Source organism: Rissa tridactyla, chromosome 6 (genome assembly GCF_028500815.1).
Source record: "Rissa tridactyla isolate bRisTri1 chromosome 6, bRisTri1.patW.cur.20221130, whole genome shotgun sequence".
Lineage (NCBI taxonomy): Eukaryota > Metazoa > Chordata > Aves > Charadriiformes > Laridae > Rissa > Rissa tridactyla.
Window position 1 is genome coordinate 31,976,577 of NC_071471.1, and position 14,290 is coordinate 31,990,866.

The window sequence follows — 14,290 nt, forward strand, 5'->3', positions numbered from 1 at the left end:
TCTGTTTCGGGTAAAGAAACATCGTTCTGTGCATGTATGTTGTGGATTCCTTTTTTTTTTTTTTTTTTTTTTTCCCCCTTCTCCTTTATGGTGCTAAGCAGATTCAGAAGTGCAAAGAAAGTTTGCGCAATGAACTTCTCATCCACCAAGGATGATTTTGATGTTCTAAGTTTATACTGAGTTTCATAACTTCCCTACACCACTAATCACCAAAATCTCTTAAACTGTGTGGGACTTTATAATGGTGATGGTTACAATGTGACTCAAGGTAGTTGGGAGCCATATGTACTTAAGGATGAGATTAGTGATAATTTTATTCCTTGAATCAACTACATTAATATTGCATACCTCAATTTAGTATCAGGAGTTTGCTGCCAAGTTTACTTGATGATTAACAAAGTCAAGATGAAAGCATGCTAATGAAGTACTTGAGTAATTAAGTTTCTGATGTTTGAGATCTTGATTTCCCTCCTTTTTGGAATACTCTGCTGCATTCCAGATTGGCAGTCTATTTTCTGCTGGGTCTCTTGTTTCAAATACTATGTTTGCTTTAGTGTGGGTTTTGCTTTCTCTTTGGTTTTTGGATCTTTTGGGTTTTCCTTTAATTAAAGGAAAAAATAGAGAAGAGATTCACATTTGAATTACTGTATAGCACAAGCTGCCTACATTCCAGAAATATATGCCATGTAGTCCATGTATTTTTTGCAATGAAAACAAGTTTAAGGAGAACACTCTTATGTTTAAGGTATTTACAAGGCCTGGACTCTCAGCAGAGAAATGGCCTGAAAAAGCTTATTTACCAAAGAACTAGGTCAGCCTGGGAGTGAATTAGAGTCTTCACAGATACTTAGATATTTATTCACTCACATTATTACTATATTTCAACCTCTGTAGTGAGAGGGAAAGTTACAGACTTCTAAACATAAATATTTAAGCATACATACAAAGTTGTATCTGGTATCCACAACTGGGGATACATCCACATTTTTCTACTCTGAGCATAGAAAATCGGGAATTGGGTTCCTACACTCACTGAATATCAGAGCAGTAGCATAAAAACTTAGATACTTATTTATTTAGCCAATTACGAGTGTCTAAAAAGAGGTTTTCTTTTTTCTTTTCAAGCGTTTTTGACCAGGCACAAATTAATTTTCAGCATTGCTAAACCAGAAAATCACTGTGGTTATTAAACGTGTGCAATGCGCAGCCTTTTGCCAGATGTAGGGATGGCAACCTGTTGAACTCGTCTGAATTGTTTGTGGTCAGTGCTGTCTGTGAATAAAACTTCTAGCTTGTGTCTTACCTCTGTATTTCTTGAAATAAGGAAATGGAAACCAAACCTGTCTAAACCAAAATACTATGAGTTCAAGGATAGATATTCTTGGATTCTTTACAGACTTTATGATAAATTGGAATTGCTCAATGTGCATCTGGTCGCAGCTTGCTTCAGGTGTGTATGAGACACTGACCTCCTTTATCATCGCTCAGGGTTTTTCAGCACTTAGAGTAGTTAACAGAAATTAATTGATGGGTAACTGGAGTTCATTTGGCAAGCATGTTTGTACATACTAATATGAAGACATAAACTATTATTCCAGGATGTAAACAAACTCTAACCAAATGTGTTGGGTGTCCTCATTGCCTACAATAGAATTTTTAATATAACTTCATGACTGAAGTTGTGTTTGTGTACTGACCTACACTGTTAGGAATTTGAATTTGACTTATTCTCTGATTCTATAAATGTATACATGCTGAATTCCCTGTTCTTTTGTAACCCTATTGAGATCAGAGCCTTATTTAAGCAAACAAGCAGAATTTAAGCTCAGTCTGCATTTTAAATACTTCACACGCACCTAGTAGTGTGATCTTTGTCCTTTTTAAAAGTTGTAATTTAATTCTGAAAAAAGCCTTCCACTGTGCACTTAGTTGGATGTTCAGATGTCTAAAATGTAAAGTGGTTTCTTAGGGGGTTTTGTTGTTTTGTTTTTTCTTCTATGGGTGTTTCTTGTCCTGAAGTGATACTGCGTTTATGTAAATTGTGAATGCCATCTTGAAATGGCAATAGGTCTATTTTTTTATTATTATTATTATTTTATACAGTTGTTTCTTACCATTCTATCGGGAGTTTATACTATGTTGTATTATAGTATCAGTAAGGTTTGTTCATACTCAAAGTTCACAGCCACTGGACAACCTTTTATCGTTGTAGTGTTATCTAATGGATCTGATGTGCAGGAGAGCACAGATGCTGCATGCTGTCAGACAGGGAGGCTGGGATGCTACAGTATCAGACCTCTCCTAGATTGAGTTTGCATTTAACAGCATTTTTCTTGTGAAAACGACAGAAGAACACTTCTCCTTGTGCTGCCCAAAGGATGTTGAGACAGGCTTACAGGCACAGTGGTTTATTAGCATGGCTGATGGCATACATTGACTGTAACAGTAAAAGTTCCTTTTGGTGACAATTTAAAGAAGAAGAGACAAGAAAAAAGGGGGGGGGCGGGGTAACCCACAAGCCAAGCAGAGATAAGGTGGAAAACTTGCACTAGTGGCCAGCCAGGAAGAGAAGCACCTTGGGTTCTTTTCAGATAAAGGTCCTGCTCGGGGTTTTCTCTCCAGTGCAAAAACCAGCCCCCTGCAATGCTGTTTCCATATGGGTCTATGGTTTTCCAGGGCCCACTCAGACTCCCTGCAGGTTGCTCCTGTTCCCCAGTGCTGGTGGGACCATGCCTTGGTCAGGGGTTATCTGCTGGCTGGGTGCTGAGCTTTGTGCACGCTGATTATTTGGTGATGCACACACCACACTGGCTGTGAAAACGATCACTGTCTGATTACTCTGCAGTAATTCACCAGGCACCTGAGAGAGCAGGGATGTCTTTTGCCTTAACCTTTAAAAGTTGTGTGCCCTGAGTTGGTTGCACTGCAACGCCTTATGGTGCCCTGCGGGATGAGCAATGTTGCAGCTGGAGCAGTCCTGTGAACGTCCACAATCTCCAGAGCAAGTATCGAGGTTGCATCCTAAGCGCTGTTCTCTGCAGCTGCTCGATGCTATATCAAAAGAGCATAAGTTAGATGAAGCCGTCACTTTTTTTTTTATTTTACAGCGGATGCCAAGAGCTACATAAGCCCCTGAACTATGTCAGAACTGGAGGGAGAACAAAGGTGCCCTGAGTTTGCCTTTCCCTCCTGCCCTTCTGCCTTCTCTGCATTCAGAAACAGCTGAACTTTGTGAGTCTTGGAGTCTGTGGGTCACTGTAGGGCCGTATGGTCTGCACATATGAAAACATACATATTCTGAACTGAAAACAAATTGCAGTTCTGTACTTCAGGAAGCAAGACTTCTGTGTTGCTTTGGCATAAGTACTGTACTGTAGAAACTTTGAAAAGAGAAGTATTAGTTCCTTTGGGTGGCCCCACCCTCCACTCTTTGAAGAAAAATGGAAATATTTCTCTCTTGGATCCAAAGGTTAGATGTAAAACATATGATTTGAGTAGACTCAAAATTTAATCAATTTGAAACTGTTACAATTTTTATTCACTTGAAACTGGGTCAATTTCAAATCAATCTCTTTGAAAGATTAAACACACTTACTTCAAAAAGGGCTTTTGTGATCATCCATCACAGTACTCGTAAAATTAACAAAAAGGGTTGATCCAGTACAGTGTTGGAAAAGGCAGTATTTCACTCCTGCATTATGGTGTTTTAACAGGTAACAGGGTGCATACTCAGTTGTGTATCCAGCTTTCTTTCATGGGCAGGCATTATTTTTAAGTCCATTAACTATATTTTTAAAACCCTCAGTCAAGGTTCAATCTAAAAAATAGTGATTGCAGGACTCAGGGAAGATTATGATAATTTATTTCAATTACCAATGCAAAACCAGGTTATATATCTCTGTGCTTCACCATCTTGTGGAAAATCTAACATTCAAAATGTAGCATAATCAGGTTTTGATTTATACAAACTCTCTCTGGAAGACAGTATGCCAGTCTCTTATTTTGCTGCCTGCAAGGTTGCAGTGATTGTTAGGAAGCTTGTGTTTCCCTGACAGTGGGTTTCCAGCAAGCCTGGCCTGGTGAGGCTGAAATCAGCTCTGAGTGATGGGCTGGTGCTCCTGCCTGCTGCTGCAGCTTTGCAGGGCCATTGTTACGCTACGGAACAATGGCTCTGGCAGGCGTGGGGGAGCCCCCTCCAGAAAACCTGCAATCTGGCCATTAGAGCCCTTCCCTGGGAAGATGATTGTCATCTCACAGGACTCTTGTCTCCCCAGTAGGTGTTGGGCATGGTCAGCCTCCACAGGCCGTTCAGCTTGTTTCCAGCAGAAGCTCATGCGGCTGAGGAGCGATGGAGCCTCACCCCGTTCACAGCACCAGCAGCCCACCTCTCCATGTTAGCGGGGTCTCGCTAGAGAAGCTGTGCTCGTTCATCTTTTCTCTTTGGTGGGTGGTTGTGCCTGCTCCCGTCACAGCTGTAGAAGAAAAATGTTTGAAGGTCTCAGCACACTTCACTGTTCTCAGCTTCCTCGCCTCTTCCCTTCTACACACACATACTTCTGCTTCCTCCCATTCCACCCCAATGGGAAAAAAAAAAAGTGGTTAAACTAGTATTTGGGGGTGCTAAGAAGGAAACACACATTACCATGTCTGAATTTGGAGCGGGTAAATGCTGTGTTCAGCTGCAGCCACCCTCAGTTCCCCACTGCACCCACCCCCCCACCCTCCTGAAGATGGGTGCCTGCGGAGCTGATAATTCTGCATTGCCCCACACCTCCAGCACCACAGGGCAGAGCCGTGTCCTCTTAGTTAGCGTAGTAGAAAATGCAGTGAATGCTGCAGCACTAAATGACTGCCTCAAGAGGTTTACACAAAGGCTATAAATAATTTAAATATCCAATCATGGGTTATTCCAGTCACTGCTAATTTCACTGGGCGTAGAACAGGCACCATGTTACAGAAGCTCTGCCTTCATTTGAAAGAATAATCTAGCTGATGAATTGAAATGCACTCACTCTAAGCATAGCGTGGGACATACATTCTTCAAGCTCTGTGCAATAGTAACAGAACTTGCAGTCTCTAATTTTAAGCAATAAAGGCTGATTAATGTTCAGTGTTTAAGGGTTTTAAAAGTAAAATGGTTTCTTCTGATTAAAAGCAGTCGCCATGCTACTGACTTCCCCTTATCTGTTAAAAGGTTTATATTTATTGAATTATTTGGATCATAATGCTAAATAAATTTATAGATTTCTTGTTTACAGGCTACTGATTTCAACTATTTATTGATCAGGCACCTTGAATACCTGCACCTTCTGTGTTTTTTTTAGGTGTGTTGGAGGTAGCAGAAGCAGGTTTCCCAGAAGGCAATATCTTTTGTCCGTGTGTTCGTAGCATCTTCTGGATCTGTATGTTCATCAGGTCCCACATCTTAGCAGGAGGTGTACATGCCTTCATACAACAGTGCTGTTTGTAAAACTGTTATAAAATGATGGTGTCGGGAGATGTAGGTGGTTAATGGTTCTTTGTGTGAGACTTGATGGACAGCAAATCCAAGCTCCCAGCAGGCTGGCGATGGGGGCGGTGCCTGATGAAGCCAAAATCTCTCGCTTTCCTCCTATCTAGGCACTAGGATCATGTGTTGCTTTACAAAATATAGAACTGACAACGTACTTGTGGGAGGACGTGGGCTTGATGTGGCCCTGGGTGACTAAACGATGCTCAGAGTGGCCTCAGAAAGCCAGGCCACGTGGGGGGTTCCTGAGCTGTGCTGGGACCCCGTCAGTGCACGCTGGCAGTCAGCAAGCGTGCAGAGGGGTTACGGGAGCAGCTGCTTTCTGAAGGTTTGCAGCTGCTTCATTCAGGCTTGGGAGCTGGAGTAATTGACTTTGGAAAAGAAAATCATTGTGTATGTTACATCCTTTTTCTCAGCCATACAAATTTCCTAATATGTTTTAGGAGTTGGCATTTATGTTTCTCCATAACAGGGTAAAGCAAAACTGGCTGGCATTTCAAAGCCTGTTTGTGGAAAAACTGAAAGTAAACATACTTTTTTGTTGTTTGTTTTTATACTTAGATCACTGTCTACTCCAAGTTGTATTTGAATTGACAAATTCCAGGTTTGATTCCTAAAAGGTACTAAGTGTGTTAATTCCTGCCATTAGCCCATCACCTTCCAAGTCAGCCATGGCTGTCAGCAAATAATAGTCCTGGGTGCAGGGGATGATTTTCAAGAGGAATGTACTTGATGCTTTCTCAACTGAAAAGTGCTAGCCAGTGACTTAGTCTATATTGATTAACAATGTTTGTCTTGTTGCCAGCGCTCATTTTTATTATCTGCACTTTCCTTTTGGGAATACCCTAAATAGATGGAATCAGTGCTTCTGCCTGAAATGTGTGGCAGTCAGGATTTGAGAGTTTTTTTCAGCATCACGGAGATCTGTAAGGGACTAACAGGTTTATAAAGACGAGGTTTCATGCCATTGTTCACAAGGACAGTGAACATGAAGTCAAAAGCCTTCTACATAGGTTATACACTCAACTAGTTACCAAGTACATGAATTTAATTCCTTTTTACCATTTGTCATTTGCCCTATTATCATGAGTGTAGCTGATACTTGCTGTTGGAGATCAACTATTACATGCTTAGATGTTTCATCAACACGACTAAGTCATATTTGTTTTAAGGAAAAAAATAAACAAAACCCTCCTCTTAGCTTTAATTTCTTAAAATAGCTCTTCACGATAACTGCTGGCTACATGGGTGTTCATTGATAATGTACATGTATGAAGTTGTTTTTCTGATTTGGGGGTGTGTGTAATAAAACTGCTAATTTGTTCTTTCCATACCTTGACAGACGTGGCCTTCCAGCGCTGCTGGTGCTAAACCCTTGTGCTGGGGGAGGTGCGTAGCTCCCTGCTCAGGGAAAAAACAGTGGAGCAGGTAATGGGGAGAGGAGGGGAATTTTGAAAAGGGGAATAGAAGCCATTATGTCAAAAACAGTGAGGTATGAAACTTTTCTCTTTTCTTTTAAACTTGATTTCCACATAATGGAGTGGAAAATATTTTTTGCTCAGGGAACGTCTGGAATTTCACTTGGAAATTTCAGGTACAGTATTTTTATATTTCATGCCATGTAAGAAGACATAGTATGTGTGTTGCTCCACTGATGTACCAATGTATTAGTAAATATATATATATTTATATATTAGTAAATGTATATATATATTTATCTGAAAACATTATTTACTGTACTGAATATGCTTATTTATTTGAAAGTGTTTTCTTTCCATGCCTGATCAAAATCAAAAAGTTCCCTGGAGAACTTCAGCATTACCTGCCAGCTTGTGCCTGCACCCTTGGTGGCCTGCCAGGATGCTGGGCTGGTGGCATGTGTGCCCTGCGCTGTGGCTACCCCAGTATTGCTGCTTTTGCCTGCCGCAGGGCTGCCCACCTCCATCTGCTGGTGACGGGGGGCTTGTCCATAGGGAATTTTGTTTTCTGAACTGGAAAGAAACCAGCTTTTTCAATAGGAAAATAATGCATGGATTCTTTCTCCATCTGCTTGTAAAATCAGTTTTATGGGTTTCTGGGTAGATGGCAAAAGCTTTCTGTGCAATATTTGGATGCTGACTTGGAGTGCTACAAATAAGGTGCTTGTCCCTAGATCATAATTTGATGGAACTGGAGTTGATCTGTTGATCTGAAACCAGTGGCAAGACTCCCAAGTACAGATGATTCAAAGCTTGAAAGAAATTCCTATTTACTGTTTATTCTTGGTGTTAACTTTGATCATATGTATTTGACCATAATTTACTCTTGTCAAGCATTCTTGTTCTGGGATTGAGGCCGTGACAGAAATTCAAGGAAATTAATTTCTTTGGCTTACTATCATAAGCCAGCCCTTTCTGCTCTACTCCAACTTTTCTCTTTATGTATAGGTGATTTGTTTAATTAAAGAGACTGGCAGAATCTCAGATCCAGGTACTTCATTAAAGAAAGCATGAGCTTCAGTACAGGAATTTCACTGTGTCTCCAGAGCACTTTTTATTGGCTTCAGATCTTCTAACAACCCTTTCTGTCCTATGTTGCCTTTTCTTAATAGTAATGATGACAATAATCTTACTTTGTCAGAATTAGTCTTTGCATCATTTTTAATGCCTTTAAAAACTTCCCCATCAAATTTTGTAGTATCAGATCCTTATTTGCCATTTTCTTTCTACTCTAGGTGAAGGTCATCTAAGGAATGTGAAATCCTCCCCATCTCTACCCTTATGAAATGGAAGGGTGAGCACCCTCTCTGCTGGTTGTGTGGAGCCTTTTTGTCTGTATCGGGGTAGACGGCAAACATTTTCAAGGCACCTCTTTCAAGAAAAGTGTAAAACAAACGAAAAAGTCTAAGCTTCTGTCACACCTTCGAGTATCTAACTGCCTGCAAAATCCTATCTGTAGCTCAGCAGTTTCCCCAAGGGCTCATCTCCAAGCTCTCCCTCTCACAGGGGCATCTGAGGGAGTAACACACCCCTCAGCCATGTGTAATCAGCCAATTTTTGTCTATTTACAGGCTTTTCAAGTATTACTGTATAAATCAATATTTCAGTTATTTAGAAATATTTTGTATGTATTTTGTGTGTATCAATATTTTTAAATTATGTAGTGTAATAATTTAGTGGTAATTAGTATTATTTTTTGTCATCTTCTGAGTTACCACGTAGCTGCACTGTCCCACGCTTCTATACCAATAGAGATCTCCAGCTTGGGAAATAAGCCCTGGGCTTTCTGTCATGCAGTACAATCCTTTGATAGCCTGACTCAGGGAACAGTTTTCTCTCTGCATAGAATTTTCAGTTTCTGAAATGGATGGTTTCTTTCACACACGGCTGGGCAGGCAATTTATGTGCTGATCACCATAGAAACCTGCAGATACATCACTTGGTCAAACCATTTCCATGTTGTACCAGCAAGCTGGCATCGGAAAATGCAAATAAGGGGCGTGAGAGAGGATTGGTGAAAACGTTGCCTTTTTTCTTGATTTTTGCTGATACTAATCTTTATTCTAAGCCGCCCGTATTCCTTTTTAACCTCACGCTCAGGCTCTCTCCTTAGTAATCTTTTTGGTCAAGTTGCACCAGCTTTTCTGAGATGCTGCTGCTGTCCCTGCTATCTGCCCGGGGTGAGGCTTTTATTGACGACCTCCTTCAAGCCCCATAAGCAGTTCGGTCTTTCTCAGGTCTGTTCAGACCTCCTTGGTCTTTCCCAGCACCTCGAAGGTACCTGGATCCACCAGCTCCTCTCCTGCATGATGGGGCTGGTGAATTTTTATAGCTTATCTCATTCATAAATTGTCTGCATAGGACTGCAGGTAATTTCATTACTGAACAGTAATTTTTTTTTTTTTTAATGCCATGCTATTGACAGTTAAAGCAATGAATCGTTCTTGGGAATATTGAAAAAGGGGTTGATTTTCTTAGAAAATGAAAAGGCAAGGGAAAGGCTGATTTACTCTTGCATAGAGTAGATAAATAGTCCAAGTATTTGCGATTACAGCTGGCCTGCAAATCAGTACCGATAATTTTTTAATTGCAGCTCACCCTGGATGCTCTGTGCTTCCCACGGCAGCAGGAGTTGCGTTAAATTTGAGATGTGAACGTGACTGTTCGAGACAGGAGGAGGCTGACAGCAATAAAATGCTGCTTCTGTAGGAAAACAACAAAAAGGTACAAAAGGATGAGAAGGAGGTTTGCTCTAGAGTGTAGAAATGCTAATAGGTGAGGCTCTTCATTATTAAGGAGTTTGTCCAGCAGTTTTTTAATCACGCATACACAAACCAACCAACCAAACAAAAAAGACCAGAGAGATTGGGATTCTGCTGGGTTCCTGGCCTGAACTGCAGTATGGCCCAGGATATCCCATTTACACCAGCTCAGGATCTTACCTCCCTGCAGGGACTAAAGTCAGTTTTAGGTCCACAAAGATTTCACTTAGCTTTTAAGCATCCTAATAGTCAAAGTACTGACCTCAGTGAGGAGCTGCTGAAGGCATGGAACTCTCCCAGGCTGAGCAGCAGGCTTCTGCAGTCCAGCTCTTTCTTATTTCTTTGGCTTTTGGGCACCTGTTTGTCATAATCATGATTCCTCATTTTGAGGCTTTTCCTCTAATAAGAAAGGTGACAAGCTGCTTGGAGCTAACTATAATCTGTTGAAAAAACGGTGGAGAAAGGCAGTAATAGTTTATCAGAAAATGGTGACTGTTTGTGCAAATGGATAAGTACTGAGTGAGGGCAGTGTGCCAGATAGGAGAGGATGTGTGGAGGTGAGAGAATCCAATTATAACGTATTACAGGTATTTCAAAGGGCTTAATAATTTAGTTTTCTTTCAGCAATATTGCCATTCACCTTCAACTGTAAAAACTGGAATCCTTTTTCATACAGTATTTCAAATGATGGTGACCAATTTAGTCTCTTTTATGATTACCACAGTGGGGTGTGAAAAGAGGATTCCTAATTTGGCTACTGGAATTCACATTCCATTCAAACCTATGTACCTGCATAGCTGATGGGACCAGTTTACACATGGGGATAACTGGAACATATTTTGCAAATACTGGATGTAGTGGACAGAGTTTTTAGTTTAACCACAGAAGACCTGGTGTAAGAAAGGTTCTTCTTTTAATTTCTCTTTTGAATGCAGGGGTGAAAAAAGGGACCAAAGCCGTTCCACAGTCTGAGCTGAACACATTGAGCAGTTTGCATGGGGTGGGGGAGGACACGGGGGAAATGATGAAGAACATTTTGTTTCGTATTTTCAAAACCAAGTTTCAGCTAGGAAGTGCTAAAAATATTTTGCACTAAGACCTCTTATTTTAAATATTAAAATTTATCTAAATTAAATGTGGAGGTGCTGGAACGAAAATGAAAATATTTCTCATTTTAATCTAATGCAGTATTTTTTTTATTTGCTGAGCAACCTTATGTTGCAACTGTTTCTCCTTCCATGTAGCTTGAATTTTTGATGTTATTTTTCTATTTAGCGACCAGTAGAGAAGAAGAAAGTTCTTTCCAATGCAACATTGTGATCATTTTAGGATATCCGAGTCTTTTCCCATAAATTCAATAATATCAAAAATTTTAATTATTTTTATGGTTTGCATAATGTACTTTTGTTTTTCCCTCCTTGTTCACTAAATGACAATCGAGACTTTTAGTTTGATGTCACCTGTCAGGTGCTGTCATTCAGAACTGGTTGGATCTTATTTTCACAGTAACATTTATTTTCACAGTGAGGAAAGAATAGTTTTCCTTTCTGTGCATTTGATTTTTAGAAATGTATATGCATGGTGTCTGAATGTTTGACATTATTATAACTTTTTTCTGTGTCAGATACAAAAATAAAATCAAAATTAAAATCATGCTTAATGCATCTTTTCCAGCCATGTTTTTCCTGGGTTTGAGATGAACTGCTACAATATAGTATTTTTTTTAATCGACCATGATTTGACTTTGGAAGTAACTCAAGTTGGTATAAAAGTGGCTTCTCTGGGGCCATTTAAGTCATGCAGTGGTTTCCTCAGCATGAGGCAGGAATATGATTTATTATTTCTGCTGGTGACAGTCTTCCTTTAATAGAAAACAGGAAGGAGTTTGATTTTATAGAAGACATATACTGGGTGGATGAATAAGGTTTGCATATCGTGAATATTTACAGGTTCTTTGTTCAGATTGCACCCATTCAATATATACCAAATTCTGGTGACTTGGCAGTCATCTAGGAGCTGCACGTAATAAATCAGAAATTGCTGCTTTATATGCATAACTAGATATATATGCACTCACACTATCGAGAGTGCTATGCAGCAGAAATTTAATTTACATGCAGCTGCTATCAGATGATGCTAGGTGATCAAGACTATGGTAACTAACCAATTCATAAAAACAATTTAGCATTTTTTTGTCTCTAGGTTTTGCATTTGGGTTTTTATCAAAGTGCCATATTTCTTAAAGTTTTCTTTGATACTTGTTTCCTGGTGTTCCTTTTTTGTTGCTTAACTTGTTTTGGGCATAACATCCTCAACCTAAAGCTGGAAGGTCATATTCTGAGCTAATCTGAATGGATCCATTACGAAACCAGACATATACTGGTTTACAGCTGTGGTCTGACTCTTAAGAGATGGACTGGTTTCTGGTGTAATACTGTTGAAGTTGGCTTAAGGTTTTGCTTAAGTTTACCCTACAAATAATGTGATATAGCTATGGTTCTGTCAAGTTTGCTTCTAGGAAAGGTGAAGCAGTGATGGCAGTTTCTGTGAATGCTGTGAAGGGGTGCATCACCACAGTCATTTGTTCCAAAACAGGACGCTCCCATTAATTTGTTTTGTATGTTTTCCAAATCATGAATGATCAAAATATTGCAAGATAAATATTTTTGTCGTTGTAAGCCCTCTCCTCCTTTCATTTTTGTTTATTTTTATTTGACTTAAAGCCTAAAATTTTAGATTTGGGTTTAGGATTTGATATGTAAATCCCAGTCTTTCTGCAATGAGGAGAGACAGCTGTTAAAGTCTTTCAGAGCGCAGTATAAAATTGTTTTCAATGTTTTTAACCAGACTGACAGATTACGAAGGTTGAATTATTTAAGACAATGCTCTCTTACTTAAGAATACATAAGATTCAGTAGAAATGCAAGCTGCATGTGCTGAAATGGCTGATGAGCTTTTGATTTTAAAGTAGCAACTTTTGTCGGGGATCCTGTATCATAGTCTTTGAGTCCTCTAGAGCTTATATTAGGTTTTACACTGGTGATTGTACCAATTCTGTTACTTTCAGGAGAACCATAAAGTACATCACCATTTGTGACAGTAGGAACTGAAGAAGGGCTTCTCTGAAGCCCCGATACCTCCTTGTCCCTTGGCACCCATGTGGAGCAAAGAAAGATATTATGGATATTATTCTGTTGTCTGTCCTTGATTCACAGCTCCCTGCGCTCCAGCTCCTGCTGCAGGTAACTTCTCAGTGACAGGGATGCATTTGTTTTCTGGAGAGGAGATTCAGACCATCTTTTGTATTTCTGCAGACTAGCACCAACTTGGAAGCAGAGCCTAATTTTAGTGCTGGGCCCTCCCACTCCATGGCATCTCTGGACAAAGCATCTGCTACAACTTATTCTCTTTTTCATGGAATGTTTGTCACTGGCAGTTACAAAATTTTACCCCTTTCCACCTCTCTATTTTTTTATATGTGATATCTTTTCCCTTTTTAAAAAATTCAGATAAATAGCAACTTCTGTAATTCCCTGAACATGAGCTTGTGGGGGAATTTGGCACTTCTGAACAGCATCAGCTCTACTTTCTTGGAGATTGTCAAACTTAGCCTTTGTAAAACTTAACCGTGAGGACTGCCATGTGGTGAGCTTTGTGGTGTGAGAGTTTCACTGACTTCTGTTTGTTGCCAACTGCCCAGAGCAATGTTTGGGTTGAGAGATGGGTAAGGGCCAAGGGCAGCTCTTCTCCTAAAAGCATCCCTACAACTGAAATACCGATACATCCTTCCACATTCAACAACCAAGTGCCTGGTGGTGGGATGCCTTCCTACTGGGGCTGACGCATGTGTAAATAGACAGGGAGCTTCAGGAGTAAAGGGGAGACCTGTGCTGCCTCTATCTGTGCAGATACCAGTGTGACTGACAACTGGCATGAGGCTAAAAAGATGTGAGAAATTCGAGGATGCGGAATTGAAGTAAAATACCCTCTAATGAAAAAATTTGCTCTAATAAAAAAGATGGTGTGAGTAGACTCTGGTTGCGATAGAACTAAGAATAATTCCTGCAGTCCTCTGAGCGGTTCATCTGCCAATAGAAGACGTGTCATGGGTAGGAACGGAGAAATGATCCTCTATCCTTTAGTTTTCTGTTATTGGAAGGCCTTAGGCTTCCTAACACTGTAGCTTCTGTAGAGGTTTCCCATAGTTTCATCCTACTGGCTGTAGAAATAATTTCCCATTAAAATTGTTTGTGAAGTATCATAGAATGTTCTGCATGGTGCTCCTCTGCAGGGATCAGCGCAGCGGCACCGGCTCTGCCTGCCAATGGTAATGGTGTGGAGAACGCTTTCTGATTAGCTGGATCACTGAATGTGCTGCGGGATTTCTTACTCCTAGGTCAGTCCCAGAAGAAGTATACACAGTCCCCAGTGTATGCTGCCTCTAATGCAAATAAATCTTAAATGGTTGAAACCAGTTAGGCACTTCCTAAGTGGCCATCAACATCAGAAAATGAAGGGACATTGGGCTGTTTGCATCCTAT